Below are 17836 nucleotides of genomic sequence, written 5' to 3'. Positions count from 1 at the left end.
AGTTCATTTCACAAGCTGCGTGCAGCATTGCGGACGCTTCACGGTTCTCAACCAATCGCCCAACGAGCGCACCTGTTGGGTCGACATGTTGCGCGTGTAGATGATAACGTATGTTACAAGAATGTGTAAAAAAATTGATGACCAGCTTTTCGTGAATCATCATCAGCCAATTTATGTCCACTGCAGGACGAAGGCATCTCCCTGCGATCTCCAATTACCCCTGTCTTGTGCTACCCGATTCAACTTGCGCCTGCAATTTTCCTAACTTCATCACCCCACCTAGTTTTCTGCCATCCTCGACTGCGCTTTCCTTCTCTTCGTATCCATTCTGTAACTCTAATGGTCCACCGGTTATCCATCTTAGGCATTACATGGCCTGCCCAGCTCCATTTCTTCTGCTTATCATCAACTAAAGTATCGGCTATCCCAATTGTTCGTGAAAAATGTTTCATTTTCTAGAAGTTATGAATGTTGTTTACTGTCATTATTAGTTATTAATTTCCAAACAAACGCTGAATTTCGGAGTATTTGCTAGAAAACCCTGATGTCGCCAGGGTTACCAGCTTGAAACAGATGCCTAGTTTTAACGCGTCAGCATTATGGAGCTCGTGATACAACCTGATAAAAAAAAGAATGTAATGTATTAGTTTGTACATTTTTAAATTTAACCTGAAAAAAAAAACCTGAATTCCAGAATGGTTCCACAAAAAACCCAATTTCTCCCCAGCTTCAAAAATAGTACCTGATTTTTACCCTCAGAAGTTAAAAAAATATAAAACCCGAAAGTGAACAACCCTACATATAATTGCACACTACAAACCCTGTGCCACAGGAGCCACGTGTCCCCTGAAAAAGTTAATCAGTTCCAATGCCTTGACACGTGGATTCGTGTGGCACAGACGCAAAAAGGCGTGTTCAAAAAATGTTAATAGTCGATGTGCCTTTTTGGGGTACTCAACATTAAAAACCAAGAAAGAAGCAAAAAGGCATGCCATGCCGCCAAAGAGGGATGTCGCAGGATGACCGGATGACCCCTGTCTATGTAGAGGGACAGGTCCCCGTCCGCTTCTCTGAGTAGGCAAGGAGTCAGTGGCACATCCTTCTGTAGAAAAACGAGTAAAAGCACTAATTGAGATTACAGTACTTGGCTAGAGGCATAATATTATTTTCCAACATGCCCAATCAACGAACAAGTGATCTTTGAGCCAGGACATTGCCCTGCTGAATGACAGAACAGGGTCACATCATTGAAACTGCAAAATCTTGTGATGCTCAGGCTATGACTGACAACAGTAATTAATGTAAAATGTACAAATATGTTTGGTCACGTAGAATCCAACACTGGAAAGTTAAGTGTACTGTAGAAACTTGTTAATACGATTCAGTTCTGTACAATTTCCCGGTGCCAATATTTGCGATTGGTAACAGGAGAAATAGCCCAATACAGTTAGGCTTTTTTTTACCTGCTAGTGCATTCTCGGAAAACATTTATTTGATACCAATGTTCAGTACATTGCCAAACTTCAATAATAATATATATATTTTCGAGCCACTAGATCCCATGTGAACAAGAAAAGGTGCGAGGCATGTACAACCGAGAGCAGTAGCCGCCTACCACAGCAGCTTCCCCGCAGCACCCGCTTGCCAGTGTCACATGAAAACCTTGGGACAACAGTTTTCTCTTCTGGTACCGACATATTTCCTCAGGGGTCAACACCATTTTCTTCCTTCATGGATGGTTGTTGCACATTGCATTCTACCAGGATAAGCACATGTACTTAGTATCTGACTGAGGCGTGATTGGAAACATACTGCATGCTTTTAATGGTCAATAACCCAAATGCGCCACTGTTCCCTGCTGCATGCAGTGCCAATTGAACGTAATGTTTCACTCTGGCAGAATCGTACACAGAAGTGACACACGAGCTCGATTTCGTTTGGGTTTTCCGTCGCCATCTTAAAACAACAGAATGCATCTCAGTCCAGTCGGGCCCCACTGGCTCGACGCATGTAAACGTTTCTTGCCACAATAATTCTCGCTGAGTGGCCATGTCAAAACTTTAAGCCAAATGGCCTGCCTGAAGTAAAGCTGCTGACCCAGGTCGAATCCAAGGAGCGCAAACGTAAGCTTGCTGAAGTTGCAAAAAAGGCAATGTGCGTCTCGGGCTGCTCAGGCCCGGCCAACTTGGCGCTACGCTTCGCATTATGTTGATGTCAACTGCAGTTGAGTCAGACAAATTGTTTTAGTGAGTAGGGTCGTACGTTTTTTCTGGTTAGTACATCCCCCCGCCCCCCCCAAACAAAAACAAAAAAACTTATAGACAAGGTTCTAATGTATATGCAGGGTCAGATCATTAGTGCAAGTAACACTGACATGTTTGAATGTGCTTAATTCCAAAGTACTCACCTCTGACAAAACAACACTGAGTGATTCCTTGCAGCGAGCCGCCACAAACTCGAATGTGGCCAGTATGGGGTTTCCTGCAAACAGTAAGAAGTGGACTTCAGTTCTTGAACCTCTAGATATTGTTAAAGGGGCCCCAACACACTTTCCTAACTAATCGTAGAATGGCCTTGCTATGAAAGTATGTCGTCACACGAACCTCATGCGGTAAAAATTTTCAGAATCCTTTAACTATAAGTTAGCACACCGATACCCGGCTTTCTCTCTCTTTGTATCCGCAAGCACGTTGGAACCCACACGTCGTAGAAGGCAAGAAAGCAAAGCTCTGGCCAAAAGTTGAAGGTCGCAGTGGCAAAAAGGCTCCTCGTGCTATCCCATGGGGGTCACGGTAGACTACGCTACACAGCATACTGCTGGCATCTCGGAGGCCCCGCACAGCAGACGCAGCTACGAGCATTGCAAAGATGCAATGATTTTTCTGTCTTTTCAAAATCGTAGACGTATACTTTTAATTTATTTAAATCAAAAATAAACAATTATGTATTACTGAGAATGTTCTCACAAAAAGGAAATCAGCCAATAGCATAGGTGGGCCAATTGCTTTCAGTGACAACTATGTTCAAAAAGTGTGCCAGGACCCCTTAACTATTTTTCTTTTTCTCTGTTCAATTTTAGCTACAATAACAAATGCTTTTTCTACAAGTAGCTTTTAACTAACGACCTACACATAATAGAACTAATGTCAAGAAACAAAATTAGAAGTCGGCATGGTTGGTAAGCCATGCTGTTTCATGGATTACAAAGGTAAGAGAGGAAAGGCACAATGACGATGCAACATGCAGCAGTAATGTTCACATGTAAGGCATGCAAAAGACACTGAATGCATCAGCTGCAAGTACTACAAGTTCTTGGTGTACTTAGCCTTCAATTTTTCATAAACATGTGAAGTGACAGAGAATGATAGCAGAGAGAGCATAAGGAAAATGAATAGTTATGTTTAATTGATACAGACATAATGTGAAGGAAAATGAAACCTCATGAAACCACCTCATTGTTTTAAGTCGTGATGCCATGAAGTGGTATACGAGGTGTTATGAGCCAGCCAGTGGCGTAGCCAGCAATATTTTTCCTTCCTTTGGGGGAGGGCCACACACTTGACTGGGGACGGGGGAGCAGCGCTGGGCAGGCCGCATACTAACAAAGAAATTTCGGGAGAGGCACGTGTCCGGTGCGCTACCTCCTGGCTACGCCACTGGCACCAGGTGCCTGCTCCTATGCTCACCTACCGACACGACCGATGCTGGCTAACAATTTCAGGGCTAATCTTGTACACAAACCACAAAGAAACTGGGCAGAGGGATAATGCCGCAGTAGCTTAATCAGTAGAGCACCGTATGCACAGTGCTGAAATGCAAGTTTCATCTCAACTGGGGCATGTGTATTTGTTCACTTTTATCTCCCTTTACAAATTATGTCTAGATTTCAATTAAACATAACAATAACTTCCCCTACACTTTTTCATGCTTCACAAGCCTGTCACATCACATAATCACGACCAACAAAAATCGAGCCCCTCGGTTCACCCCCTGTTTTCGCTTCAGACAAAATGTTATCGACTTAAACGTGCAAAAGTGCTTAATGCCTTTACCAGCATACACATGCATAATAAATGGCACCTGTGTGTTTACCTGTTGCCACATTCGAAAACACTGTGACTTCTATCTCATCGGCATGCTTGAGCACGATGTCACCACAACTGCTCACACCCCTTAGCAAAATCATCTCCAATATTCTTTTGGAAGACGATGTCGAATTCCAACAGCAACTGAAAGTAAAAAGTAAGAGGATTACCACAAGTTGCCCGAAAACCAGACAATGAGAGCATACCGAAGCCTCCAATGCTAGGAACAGAAACAGCACCAACGCCTCCGAAATGGTGAGGCTTCGGAGGCCCTCATGCCGCTCCTGGGCAGTGGCCAGAAGGCGCGGCCTTAAGGCATCAGTTGCTGCTATTGCAGCATTTTCATTTAGCCATTGTTGTGCCGCATCACCGACTCCGCTGTTTCGCCATAAACAACCAGATGGCTGCAATCCTGCAATGTATAAAAAAAGGTCGCTGAGCTGAAGCTTTAGACATGGAGCCATTCAAGCCTAATGATAGAAATATTCTTTGTGTGGTTCTCAATATAATGTTTAACATGTAGGATATTGCGCAGAAATTTGTCAAGTTAGAAAGTGTTCATATAAAGCTCTCATCAGACAATGTTCACTTTGTTCCAAAGTGGCACTGCTGCTGACTGTCAAATCCTATACAGTTTGCAGAAAGATGGGCCCCACCAGGCACTTTGCTTTTTCATGAAGTGCACATGTACTTTGAATAAATTGCACATCCTCAAATGCCAGGAAAGCAGTATAACGTGCTGGGGTATGGGAATAATTGAAAATGTTTAATAACGAATCAAACCCAGCGGACACCTATTAAACAAAAATTACTGATACACAGAATTAAATAGGATTATTTGGCTGGATTCCTATGTCCGGTGCAGTAAAATTCTTCAGTTGATTGAAAGACTTATTTTGTACCTTTGGTTACATGGCACAAAAGCTAAACACTAGGAATGAAATAATTCTTCTTTCTAGGGTTTTACGTGCCAAAACCAGTTCTGATTATGAGGCACACGGATTAATTTTTACCACCTGGGATTCTTTAACATACTCTACAATGCAAGCACACGGGCGTTTTTGCATTTCGCCTTCATCGAAATGCGGCCGCGATTCGATCCCGCGATCTCGTGCTGAGCAGCGCAACACCTTAGCTGACTGAGCCACCGCGGGGGGTCAGGATTGAAATAAATCTTCATAGTCAACTCCACAGTCAGGACATGCCAATAGAGTAGCCATGTATGGGATCCAACGGGATTCCCAATCATTCGTGTATTGGTTTGTGCTGCTCTGTTTTAGACCTATGAGCAATGGGTGTTTCGGCCGAATGGAGAGCGTGATGAAATGGCCACATAAATCATGTTGCTTGAAAAGAAGCTGCAATTTCTTCAGCAGCTAGATCAAAGTAGCCTGTTCAAGAAAGAGGTTGCAAAAAAGTTCAACATCCCGAAGTCGACACTGTCATGAATTTTGAAGAACAATGCAACCATCCAAAGCGCAATCAAGAATGGAACGTTCACTTCAAAGCAAATGAGAGTGCGGACAACGGCATATGAAGAACGGGAAAAAGTTTTTTTTCTGTAGTTTAAGGGTGCGCAGAGTGCCAATTTTCCGATAAGCAAACCCATTTTGGAGCATGCAATGGATGGCGGAGCCGATTTAAGAAGCACAATGACTTTGTTTTCGAGCGATCAACCCTACTCCAGCGATGAACAATGCGCTGTGCTATACCAGAACAATAGGTCAACACAAGAACCACTGTATTTCATAGTGACAGAAAAAACTAAGTGGTGCCTGGAGAGGTTAGCCTAGTGACAAGCCAGGCGTGTGCCTCCAGGAGAAATGATGAGGTATGAAAGAAACAAAGTGAGAGGGAAGGAAAATGAACAAAACAATAGTTTTATAATAAGCAGCCTCTTCTTATAGTGTGAATAGAAGCACAAAGAACTGCCAGTAATGATGACTATTAGTTGTAATACTATATGAATCATTCTGTAAAACGAACAAGTTATCCTTAGGTATGCAGTGTCACATAAAAACATAATACTCACGAAGAGGCGGCACAACTTCTTGTCTGGAGCCTGTGATGAAGGCTGCCGTGGTCTTTTGTGTAGGCACTGTGCCCGCTTCTCTATCATCTCTGGTGGGCAGTTCTCGACCTTCTTGCGCATATTTTTGAACTTGTTACGCAGGCCGAGAACTCATGACTCCTGTAAATTATTTGAATTAGCAACACATAGAAACTAAACACTACATAATGGAAACATGACTGAGCTATGAGGTCAAAAATACACATATAAGGTGGAATCAAAATGTTTCAAGACTGGCTCCGTTTTGAAGGAAGTAATTTCTTGATGTGCATTCAAATGCTGTCACCTTCAAAATAGTTATCTTGCAGAGCAATAGGGTGCTCCGAATGTTCCTGCTACTTTGCAAATATATGCTGGACAGGGGCGGATCCAGGTTTTTTCTGAGGGGGGGGTCAGCTTTTGTCGGTGGTAATGATGATGATGATGATGATAGTAGCTTCTCATTTACCGAAATTCACCGTTTCTGGTCACGATAAACCCGCGTTTTATATGGCTAGAGCAACACCTGTAGCCCGCCGTGGTGGCTCAGTCAGCTCAGGCGTTGCGCAGCTGAGCACGAGATCGCGGGATCGAATCGCGGCCGCGGCGGCCGCATTTCGATGGAGGCGAAATGCAATAACGCCCGTGTGCTTACGTTGTAGGGTACGTTATAGAACCCCAGGTGGTCAAAATTAATCCGGATCCTTCCATTACGGCGTGCCTCATAATCAGAACTGGTTTTGGCACGTAAAACCCCAGAAAGATGAAGAAGGCCTATAGCGAAGCCAGGTATCGGTTTCTCCGATGTTATAGGAAAATGACATTACCCAATACAGCCATGTGCTTGGCGGCTGTGCCTGATAATACAGGGTGTTCAAAACTAAGCTTGATGCTTTTCTTAAAATTAGGCACTGGGAGGCACGCGAAGACCACCTGTGCAAATAAGTTATTTGGCCGGGGGGGGGGGGGGGGGCACAAAGTGAGATAATTATCGCTGTGAGCAGCCCAATTAACTAAAATTGAACAAGAATTTTTGTCGACTGCAGTAAGTGGTTGTTTGTATTGAAAACTTAGAGGCAGTCGTGTGTCTACACAGCATCAGTCGGGAGAATTATTCTAGCGTGTTCGTGCTCCGAGATGTCCGACTCCAAATTTCAATTGTACTGCGCAGAGTTATCGAGTCGACGCGAGAGCGGTTTATGCTTTGCTCTGTGGAAGGGAGGCATTTTGAACATTTTTAGGGCATTGACATCTTGATGGGTGAATTGTTGTCATGAAATTTGTGCATGACAACACCAAATTTAAAGCGGCAGTATTAAATATTCGTTAGCATAGCTAAAAAGGTTTCTGCTGTTGATGGTACCGTTGTTGCTTTTGATTTAAATAAAACTTACAATACTTGGAAATCAGCAGTCACATTGCGTAGCCCAGGGAAGGACCATGCCCGGTCGTCTAGTCACCATTACGCACGCGCACTGCCCTCCGGCTTCTCTGCGCGCGCAATATCTCGGCATGGCAGCTGCCGCCATTTTTACAGGCTGCTCGGTCGCGTGTTACGACAGCGGTTACGGGTTCTTCGATTTTTTTTTGCCAGCCGTGAGGGGAAGGGGGACAGTTATTATCTTTGCCAATGCCTCCGCCGCGTTGTCAGACTAAGCGCCGTACCCAACAGCCGCGGGACATCAGGGAGGAGCTTTGCGCCGATCCTCACTCTCTTGCATGCGTAATCATGCAAACGACAATTAAAATTTGTAGTTGGATATCTCGGAGCATAGACACGCTATACTCGCGGACAACTTTCTGTGGCAATGAAGGGCAAGCTACGGGCGCGTGGATGCTGCACATGTGTTACTGCGCCAAGTAGTCCGGCAGCGTTTGACAGTGCTTTTGGTTGCTCGGAACAGACGCTGAATCGACGCAACTTCCACGTGCGACGATTTCGCGTTTGCCCAGACGCGGAAGGGAAAAGCCGCAAAATTAGTAAACTTTTACACTCAGTGGTGTGTTCTGTCTTATTTAACTGTTGCTAATAAGCTGTTTATGTTTACTCTTCGCCAACATAAACTAACGTGGATTAAAACGCGGGACTCTTTTCAGAAGCACCCTCACTTGTGAGCGCTTTGCCTCCGTAGCTTTCCCTTCATTGCCACAGAAAGTTGTCCGCGAGTAAAGAAGGATTCTTCGAAGTGAAACTGTGTAGAAACAGGACTGCCTCTAACTTTTGAATACAAACATACACACTTACTGCAGTCAATAAAAAAGTTAATTATTCAATTTTAGTCAATCCGGCTGCTGACTAGCGATAATTATCATCTCACTTTGTGTCCCCCTGGCCACATAACTTATTTGTGCAGGTGGTTTTCACGTGCCTCCCAGTGCCTCATTTTAAGAAAACCATAAAGCTTATTTTTGAACACCCGGTATATCTAGCCTGTATTGTTTCTTAAAATAAAATTTGGCATGATCTGTCGCAGGTTCGTTATTAACGTGTAAGCACGGGTCCATCTTCGGAGTTCTATTGGGACACCTTGTTTTCCTTAAGGAGATTCTTGGTGTTCGGCTGAGACACCTTCGTTTGCTTTGGAGCTCCAACGCGGCAACCACTACGCTGGTTGTTTACGATATGCGAATCACCGCGTATGAAGACTCACGACGCCACCTACAAGAAGAACGATGTGGTGTAGTAGCCGAGAGCGCCAGCCAGCGTCTTCATGTTTTGTTTCCCACGCGACGTCATCCTTTTACACAAGGCGCGCATCTGCTCCCGTTTCTCTAATCACGCGACGCCATCCTATGCCCGCGCGCTGGCGTTGGCCGCTGACGTCACGCTCCCCCATTTCGCAGCCGCTGCTCGAGGTTTCGCCCCGCTCCGCGAGCACGGCCACTCAGATAAACGGATCCGGCGGCTTTGAGCCTCCTATTATTAATGTACGACAATACAACTGCGAAATTACAATGAAAAGCTTGTAGCATACGAACGGTACTGTGCTCGTACTGGATATTGTCAACGTGTAACTGTGATCACAATTGGTGCTACAGTTAAAAAAAAGTCGCCTATGCATAGTCCTTAGTTTAGCTGTTAGTTGTTATTATTTATATATGAACACTTCAGCGAGAGATCTCTTTCATTAAGCAGGTTGGTCGCGGAACCGATGACAGCCAATGAGGCAACCGATGACACCCCGAGGGGGAACTAAGTTGATCAGGCGCGAAGGCGCTCGCGCGGACATCGGCATGCTTGGCAAAAGGGACGTCCCCTCGTTCATTCGATGCCACCGACGGGACGAGTAAGGCACGGCCGGCGCCAGGAGGTCCAAGGTGTGCATCAGAAAAAATAACTACGGCAACCTCGCGACACCACACCCGTACGGAATACAACTAAGCTTGTGAGCGAGCTAGCTTTATTTCTACATGGCTGTTACCACTGGTACTCGCGAAAAATAATTTTTAAGAATGCTGGTGGCCATATTTTTTGCGACAGGACCATCCCCTTGTCAGCGAGGGGGCGATGCAGAAATCTGAGGGGGGGGTCAGGACATCCGGACATCCCCCCTGGATCCGCGCCTGCTGGAAGTTTTTTCCAGAAAGAGTCGAGCACCCTCATCCTATCAAGTTCATTTGCAAATTTTACAACTCAACAACAATCTTAATTGCAACCTTTGCGACGAGTTTTTAATTTTTAGACAAGAGCAAAATAAGCAAGAGCGAATTCTGATGAATGACCTGCCATTCACATCAACGAGCATCAGTTGGGACCAGGGGCGGATCCAGGTTTTTTCTGAGGGGGGTCAGCTTCTGTCAATGATGATGATGATAGTAGCCTTTCTCATTTACCGAAATGCACCGTACACACGGTACGACGCGGCGTCTGATCCGACGTGCGGCGATCCGGTTTTTCGGATGCTCCGGCTTGCCGCTCCGTCGATTGGAGACACACGGCGCGGTATTTCATCGCGGTGCCATTCAGTTGTGGCTCCGCCCAAAACAGTGTTGCCTGACCAACAATACAGTCACACACAAAAAAATAATTCTCCATACATTTGCTTCTGCAAATTTATATATAATAAAAGGTTACAGGAAAACATATTAAGTTAAAATCTGCATACCTTTATGCAAACCGACAAGGTACTATATGTAGTGCTACATTATCGGCTGTATATGGAATAATCTAGTATTGAGGTGTTGGTAACAATTGCAGCAACCCTAGAGTGTACTAGAAGCTTTTGAGTGGCGCGAGCGCCTGCCTGAGCGCGGCCGTTTCAGCGTGGAATGATGCGGTGGCGCTGGCGTCGACCAATCTACCAGCGCGGATGGCTGGCAGGCGTTCCGCGTACGTGTTCGTACCTCTCCGTCGAGCCTAGGATGATCTTTTTCATTCTTTGTTATACCCCCTTTTCCAAAAATGTTAATGCAAATAAATATTATTTGACATTATTGTTACTGAAGTTGCCGCCGACTGTGTTGCAGCTTGAAGTAGCGTAGCACATCGTACCGCATAACGAGCGCTTCCCCCCCCCCTTTTTATTGCGATAGCAATTATATGGACACTTCAACCGGATTTCTGCCGTCGGCGTCGCCGTCGCCGTGACGTTCCGTATAGATAAAATCTTCGCCGCTCGCCGTATGCCCCAGCGGAAGCGTGGGGGGACGCGCGCTATCACGGAGAGCGAACACACTCAATCTCCCACGCGCAAGCAAGGAAGCGGAAAGCCAGCGCCGGAGGGAGCAGGGGGGGGGGGGGGGGCACTTCTCTGCCAACAACCGCGCTCGTCGCTCCGCACAGTCTCTTATCTCTCCCACGCGCAAGCCAGGAAGCGGGAAGCCAGCGCCGGAGGGAGCATGGGGGGGGGGGGGGGGCGCACTTCTACGCTTCCAACAACCGCGCTCGTCGTTCGTTCGACCGCACCGTCTCTTATCTCCACACGGCTCCGACCTTTATGCCGCTCAGTTTCCGTTGGTAGAGCGCACGTCCTTCGCCCGCTGCGCGGGCGAAGGTACGTTGCGCTGCCAGCGTTTTGACAGTCGTTGGCTGCAGTCATTCAGTGTGATCTATTCATGTTTGTTTGTGCGCGCTCACACCACGCTTGTTCATTCAGTTAGTAATAGTCGGGCCACATTTTCCAACGCACGCTACACATGCAATGCTGCCCAGATCGGCAGTGCAGCACTACAGGTGTGTCCCTTCGCACGCGCTGCCCACGGGAAGCGCTTCTCATCAACACCACCGTTTCACACGCGCCTTCTCGTGGTCATCGAGTCTCTCTTCATGTCGGTCTACTTACGCCGCAGCACACCTGCTTACTTAATCAGCTCATGTTTACTACAATTCATATTGCTACCAAGGCCGCTCACCTTACTTCGTATGACATTGCTGTGTTGCTATCGCATTCATTGCTTCGCCCTTAGGGCGAAACTGTGACATTTTTTTTTACAGTGTACCAGCTAGCCGGCACACATCGGAAGCCTCCCTCATCCCCCCCCCCTCCCCTTGAAAAAAAGAAAAAAGCAATGTGTTGCATATAAGACGAAGAACTCCGCCAGTTCCACGTAAAACACCAATGTTGGAATCAAATAAAGGGCGCGTTGCTTGTGGTTGCGTTCACTCACAACAAAAGCAAGCTTTATTGACAATGTCACTGTCTGAAGAACAGCAGAGTTTTTCCAGAGCACCCTATCATATTAAAATATGGGAATGCGTTTATTGTTGTAGGACCCACAAAAATGCACATACGTAATGCTGCAGAAAAACGCCTTCAGTGAAACATAGCAGTGCAAGATTTCGAGAGTTTAAAGGCAACACCACTGCAAAGTCCTATTAACAATCGCATACTTATACAAACAATACATTTGCAATTAAAAATGATAAAAAGAATAAAATTATAGAGCCAGGATACACAATATAACATAAAACAAAACAGAATAGCAGAGCTTAGGTTGTCTTTGTAAAATGCATTTAAATAAATAAAAATGTTATTATGGTTGCAAAATTGTTTAAACCGACTCTAAAGTGGAACAATGAATCAGCTTAGTTCGAGTAATTGTGCTCCGAGAACCCTAAAGCTGCTAAATTAACCATCACAGGTTTAATAATACAAAAAGATTCAAGATGAAATTTTATTTTCAGATTTTGCGTCAGAGTTTGCACGTTCTCTTGCTTACAAACCTATTCTCAGAAAAATCATCTCTCTTCTTGGTGACCCTTAAAAAAATTAAGAGTAATAAAATATGCTCAAAAACTGACATCCTTTTTATGCCAATGCAGCAATTTATAGCCTACTCAATTTCAGGTGCTGCTGTGCGCTTCTTCGTTTTTCATCCCGCGACTTGTTCAGACCCTTTATATAAAATGCATACGTGTGACCACGTAAAAGCTGATCAGCTTAGCAGTTAATGGCTTGCAATGTTCGCTGCAACCAACACCTCCAATGCTTCTCCTGTTGATTACTGCCAGGACATCCAAGATACTATCTTTGTGCAAGTCACTCTTGCTAAAACAACCAGTGAAAATTTCTTCAAGTTCACTAATAAAGACAAAAAGTTTCAGAGAAGGGTACAAAAGACCACCGAAATCACAAGATTTCGTGAAAACAGCAGCATTTAGGGACTGGCCATCTGATGCAGGCAGCAGAAGCTCATTCATGCATGCACTGCACTTTGTTTGGAGCACACATTTTCTAGCAACATAGCCTGCCACATAGTACGTAAGCCTCGAGTCGCTGTGCTGAACAACGTATGGGTGGTCTGGTGCAGACAAAGAACTGCTATTAAGCGAACCTTCAGCACTTTCGAAGTCTCCAGCATCAAGTAACATATCAACCAGTTGCTGCTGCTTATACAAATTAGCAGGCTTGTCTGCAACAGTCAAAAGTGAGCTTACAACCCCCTCTGCAACATTTGATCCAGTAACACTCTTGGCAAGATTGTAATAGCTCAGACAATTAATGGTAGTCAGAAATTGTTGCGGAGTGGGATGAGCATTACATCCAGATGACAGCCTTACAATACCAAATAGGTTTTCAATCTTATCCTGGCTTAAGCGGCTTGTCATAAGGTAGGAATAGCCAAGCTCTGCATGTAGATAGCTAAGAAGACCCAAGGTACTATTTATAGTGACCCTCAGTCCTTCCGTCGTACATTCACTCAAGAAGTTCTTTTTATCAGCAGTCTGTTCCCATCTTGAGAGGAATTCCAAGAATTCTTCGAGGTCTCGTACTGCCGGAGAGTTGGGCCTCAAAGCTTCCCCTGGAAAACGTGCTGTCATCACTGTGATGAGAGACTTCATCCTCCTGCAAATGCATGACTAAGGAATTAACCACAACCGCTAAACAGTTACACAGTAAAATTTTCTAATGGTCTTGGTGCATTCTCTGAATTATGCATGCCATAATGCTCAAGACTTGTCCGAAATTTAAAAGAAACAGTTCACAATACTCAGCAATAGATGAACTGGAAGTATTGTGTTTGTGTTATGAGTTAATGTCAATGCATTACACACTGCATCATGCTATGTGTACTTCAATTTAAATATCCATTGAATAACTGCTGCAAGAATTTGCTGTGAAAATGGTCGGCAAATTTTTATGCACCATCTTCACAGCTTCGCCACAGTAAAAGGCATGATTGAGTAGGTAAAATGAGTTTTAAAAAACACTGACCTGAAAAACTTCTGCGTTGGCTCAATGTTTCCACATTTCTCAAGCTGTGATTTGTAAAGCTGAAGGCCTCTCAAAGAATCAGAGCCGAAAATCTGGAAGGCGAGGGACACACGCATCTTTTCAAAATTATTTGGCTCTATGTGGGTCTTCGTAAGCCGAGGCATGGCTTTCAAGGTGAGGTTGTTCTCATCAATCTTCAAAGCTTCTCGCAGTGGCCCCATAGAGACCTGGAGTAATAGAAAAAAAAATGTGACATGCACTGCAATTACCCACTGGCAGATGCATGAAAAATGTAGCATAAAATTGACATTCGGTAACTGACATTTACTTTGCCTTGAACTATAACTGCTATTACCTTAATACATTTAAGCATTGGTTGCCAAAATTTTAGGCAACAGTTCTGTAGCTCTTCCATACTGCATGCTGGACACCGTTTTTAGAAAGCCGTCAAGGTGCAGGTGACATGTGAGGGGTGTCTGAAGTAAATTTACAGCCTTCTAAAAGAATAACATACTCACCTTTCCATCTGGCGTGTGGAAGCTTGTTTGAAGAAGTCTGTTGCGGATGTTCTTCACAAGGTGTGGAAAATCCGATAGGAAGTAGAGGGACCTCTTGTCGTCAGAAGGATGCACCCTTTTAGCAATAACTTCTTTTGAATTTGCCTTCACACCCATAATCCGCCACATTTTTCTGTTCCATGTCGCGGCATCGCACGTGACATAGTTGACGAAAAGCCCTGCTTTCTCTGCCAGAATTGTGGCTTCCAGCACTATCTTTGCAAGTAACTCCCCCTTGATGTTTGTGCGTGTAGCAAATGTTCCCAGTATTTGGCTCCAGCTACCAGTGAGGGGCACAAACATTACCACAAGACCGTGGTCACAAGGCAGTTGCTTTTCTTCTTTAGGTGTGTAGGCACCCAAGTCGACGAAACCACTGACCCTGCCAGCTGTGTCGACAGACAAGTGCTCAGAGAGTTTAATTTCGTCTATCACTATACCTCCCTGGCACTTGAAAGGGTCCATTGTGGAAGTCTTCTCTTTTAGCGTTTGAAGCATGTTTTCATTAAAACCAAAATTAGCCATGTAGCTTGCAATATACTTTCTGATAGTCGTTTTTCCTGGAATCACTAAGATATTCTGTCTCCGCATGTAGTCATACAGTTTGGGGCTGCGCATTTTAAGAAGTATGCATTCCAGCATCCATTCCTTGTTGTACTTCATGCCCCGTGTACTTTTTCGTTTTGCAGCTTCAAAACACTGTCTGACGGCTAGCTGCTGCTTCTGCTGTAAAATGTCCTCAGCTGTTGCTGCTGTGGCATCATTCATTTTGGAAATGGTGTCACTCAAATCTTGTACCTTTGAAGTCAGTCTCCTGACTCTCTTTGTAACGCTTTGGAGCTTGTTGACCCTGTCACAGGCTGTCTTTGCTGCTTTTCTCTTCAGTCGCGATTTCCTCGTCTGCAGAGCTTTACGGAGGTATTTACATGACACGCATGGGGATCCTGAAAGAAATATTTAAAGAGCAATGTATTCCCATGCAGAGCCACACTGCAGACAGCTGGAAATGGCAAAAAAGAACAAATACCAAGAATATTTTGGTAAACGTACACAAATGTATCTTAACACACGGCTTGATTTTCCTCAGGAACTCCCCGCAGGGGCGCCTGCGTAAGCAGGCGTTTGGTGGGCTGCGACACCACGGACCCGAGCACATGGGGGTCGGACCCTCCCACGCTTAACCGTGCGTGGCTTAGCCGTGTCCGGGGAAAAGGGGATCCTGGGGGTTGAGCCAATGCTGAGTGCTTGGACCTTTATGGCCCCTCGGCAGAGGCAACACACCCCTTTGGCCTCGGCTTCACGTAGACGGCACCCCCGGGCTGACCCACCTGGGGGAAATCGGTAGTTGCCTTTTCCTGTCTCTCTCCCTCCAACCTTCGTCTTTCTCTTTCACTTTCCATCTCTCCTGTCTTCTCTTCGCTTCGTTTTACTTCCAATTTTCCAGGCAGCAAGGGTTAACCTGGTGTAATCTATCCAACCTTGGGTCTATTATATTAGGTTATAGTGGCTATGTACAGCTGGCGTCTGCGTCTCCTTCGGGTCTCGTAGCGTCCCCTTGTTGGGCTCGGTGGTGGGCGGCTGGCATAGTTACCGAAATCATTATTACCTTATGGCTTTATCGTCATTCCCCCGACTCCCTGATCGCTCTCACAAACGAGGGCGCACCGAAGACATTTTTCAATTTTATGGCAACCGAACAAAGAACTTTCCACGCTTTCACGTCATCCACTCTAATAAACTTGAAAAGACGGTGAGAATTATCTCACCCTTCGTCGTCTCGAAATCTCTAACCGAAGTTTTCGGTCCGGGTTACAAAGCATCGAAAATGGCCAGTGGTAAACTGCTACTCGAGCTCCGTGATCAGAAACAATATGAAAAACTGCCAAATCTAGTGTCCTTTGGGGATGTTCCAGTAACAACAACCCCACACCGTACCATGAATACCACCCGCGGCGTCGTATCCGATGGTGATTTGTTGGAGCTATCTGAGGCTGAACTCCTGGAGGGCTGGAGTGATCAGAACGTCATCAGTGTCAAAAGAATTAAGATGAGGCGAGATGGAAAAGAAATTCAGACCAAACACCTAATACTTACTTTCGACCCCCGCAGGGGCGTCTGCGCAAGCAGGCGTTTGGTGAGTTGCGCCACCACGTACCCGAGCACACGAGGGTTGGACCCTCCCGCGTGTAGCCGTGCGCGGCTTAGCCGTGTCCGGGGAAAAGAGGATCCTGGGGGTTGAGCCGAAGCCGGGTGTTCGGACCTTTAAGGCCCCTCGGCGGAGACAACACACCCCTTTGGCCTCTGCTTCACGTAGACGGCACCCCCGGACTGACCCGCCCGGGGGAAACCGGTAGTCGTCTTTTCCTATCTCTCTCTAGCATCATCTTCGTCTTTCCCTTCCACTTTTAATCTGTCCTGTCCTCTCATCTTTTCCTTTCACTTCGACTTTTCCTGGCGGCAAGGGTTAACCTGGTGTGGCTGTCCTACCTTGGGTTACCATATTGGGTTATAGCAACGGCATACTGCTGGCGCTGTGCAGAGTTGTCTCTATGTTCTGCCACGTCCCCTTGTTGGGCTCCGCGGTGGGTGGCAGACGCCGTTGCCGAACAAGTAGTTTCTTCCCATGGGATCCCCGAACCCTTTCTCAACCGATCGTGCCTCGAAAAGGGTACGCACCGATGCAACATCACTATTCTTGCCCAAAAACAACGAACGTTTCCCGAAATTCCACGTCCTCCACTGCGAACAATCATCTACAAAAGCTAGAACAATTTCACCATTTCTTGTGGCAAAGTGCCTAAGAGAGACCATTGGAACTGGTTATAAGGTAACAAAGATGGCAAGTGGAGATTTGCTCCTGGAACTAAAAGACAAGGAACAATACAACAGACTAGCACACCTCGTAGCCTTTGGTAATATCCCTGTTTCTGTAAGCGCGCATCGAACTATGAACACAGTCAAAGGCGTAGTATCAGATGAAGACTTAATGACATTGAATGAAGAAGAACTCCTGGATGGATGGAAGGACCAAGGCGTAATCCATGTGCAGCGCATCACAATCAGAAGGAATGACAACGAAATCCCAACAAAGCATTTAATACTCACTTTCAGTTCAACCACATTACCCGAGACTCTTGAAACCGGCTATGTAAAACTTCATGTTCGACCTTATATTCCGAACCCGCGACGTTGCTTCAAATGTCAAAGATTTGGTCACGCATCCCAAAGCTGCCGAGGGCAGCTTATGTGCGCAAAGTGCGGCACAACTGGTCACTCTTCTGACGATTGCAATAATGACGAGGTACATTGTGCGAACTGCGACGGCAGTCACCCGGCATACTCCAGAGCTTGTCCAGCCTGGAAGAAAGAAAAAGAAATAATTACTGTAAAAGTGAAGGAGAACATCACATTCCGCGAAGCACGTCAACGTATCTCCTCCTTGTTCTTGCTCAAAACATCTTTCGCCGAAGTGGTGCAACGGGGGGCGGC

The sequence above is a fragment of the Dermacentor silvarum genome, chromosome 3 (assembly GCF_013339745.2).
Source record: "Dermacentor silvarum isolate Dsil-2018 chromosome 3, BIME_Dsil_1.4, whole genome shotgun sequence".
Classification (NCBI taxonomy): domain Eukaryota; kingdom Metazoa; phylum Arthropoda; class Arachnida; order Ixodida; family Ixodidae; genus Dermacentor; species Dermacentor silvarum.
This window is presented reverse-complemented; position numbering follows the sequence as displayed.